Source organism: Abrus precatorius, unplaced genomic scaffold (genome assembly GCF_003935025.1).
Source record: "Abrus precatorius isolate BTA unplaced genomic scaffold, Abrus_2018 Scaffold8, whole genome shotgun sequence".
NCBI classification, from domain to species: Eukaryota; Viridiplantae; Streptophyta; class Magnoliopsida; order Fabales; family Fabaceae; genus Abrus; species Abrus precatorius.
The window spans coordinates 15,028,542-15,030,000 of NW_020874428.1; the positions used below are offsets into that span (position 1 = coordinate 15,028,542).

Here is a 1,459-nt window from a genome sequence, read left to right on the forward strand (position 1 = left end):
GGAGATTATGCAATTCCAGATATGCAAGGCTATAATTCTTCAATTGTTAGACCAACCATTCAAGCCAATCATTTTGAGATAAAACCAGCCTTACTTCACCTAGTGCAGCAGGACCAATTTTCTGGTGGAATTTCTGATGATCCTAATCTGCATATTTCTAATTTTCTGCAGTTGTGTGATACTATAAGGATGAATGGAGTAAGTAACGATGCTATAAGACTGAGGCTATTTCCATTTTCTTTAAGAGACAAAGCCAAATGTTGGTTATAAGCACAGCCTCAGGGAAGTATCACCACATGGACTGAACTTGTGAATAAATTTCTAACAAAATATTTTCCTCCCTCAAAAGCTGCTAAGCTGAGAGGAGAAATAACATCTTTTGTGCAGCAGGAAGGAGAATCACTTTATGAAGCATGGGAAAGATATAAAGAGTTGCTGAGAAGATGTCCACATCATTGTATTCCAGAATGGATGCAGCTGGAAACTTTTTATAATTGAATGAATGTAGTAACTAGAACTATGATTGATGCAGCTGCAGGAGGATCTTTGAGCATGAAATCCTTGGAAGAAGCCCAAAGAATCGTTGAGATGATGGCTTCATCCATGTATCAGAATTCCAACTTGAGGAATACAAGAAGAGGCAATGAATATGAAGCAAAGATGATGGAAACTTTTCTTGCACAGAATCAGCTGCAGAACCAATTATTTTCTGATCAAATAGCAGCTTTGACTCAGCAGATTAATAATTTGCAGACTGGAAATGTGGTGACAAGTCAGTTGACATGCGATTTTTGTGAAGGGAATCATGCTAATGGTGCTTGTGATGTACCTACCCCTGAACCACAAGAGCAAGTCAATTATATGGGGAATTATCAAAGACGGCAACAATCTTATCCTCAACAATCATTTCCTCCTGGATTTCAGTATTCTAATAATAGGAATCAACAATTTTATAAATGGAATCCTCAAAATTATGCAATGAAAAGCACTAATACATCTCTTCTATTTTCAAATGCAGGAAATCACCAACAACAACAGTACTTTCCAGGAAATTCTTCTACTCAACCTCAAAGGAGTCAACATTCAGCTAGACCAATGAGTGAAGGAATGAACGAGATTGAGGAAACAATGTTACAATTCATGAAAGTCACTCAATCCAGCATCAAGAATCAAGAAGCTTCTATGAAGAAGTTAGAAGCTCAAATTGGACAGCTGGCTGAACAATTAACAAGCAGAGATGAAGGAAGATTTCCAAGCAACACAGTGGTGAATCCAAAGGAACAATGTCAAGCTATAGTTACAAGAAGTGGAGCTGTTGTAGCCAGTCCAAAACCAGCTGAAAAGAAACTAAATAATGTTGCAGCAGAAAAGCAAGTAGAAAATGCAGAATATTGGTGCAATTATTTGAGGACACTTACAAGCCAATTGATCCAAAAAAATATAAGAGACTGCCTTATCC

At 37.4% G+C, this 1,459-nt stretch overlaps 1 non-coding gene across 1 annotated transcript; it reads right to left on the reverse strand.

The window, feature by feature from the left end:
* Positions 1–354: 354 nt before the first annotated feature.
* LOC113848575 lies at positions 355–461 on the reverse strand. The gene has a single exon (XR_003501839.1). It is a non-coding gene; the product is annotated as a small nucleolar RNA R71 (small nucleolar RNA).
* Between the last annotated feature and the right edge of the window lie 998 nt (positions 462–1,459).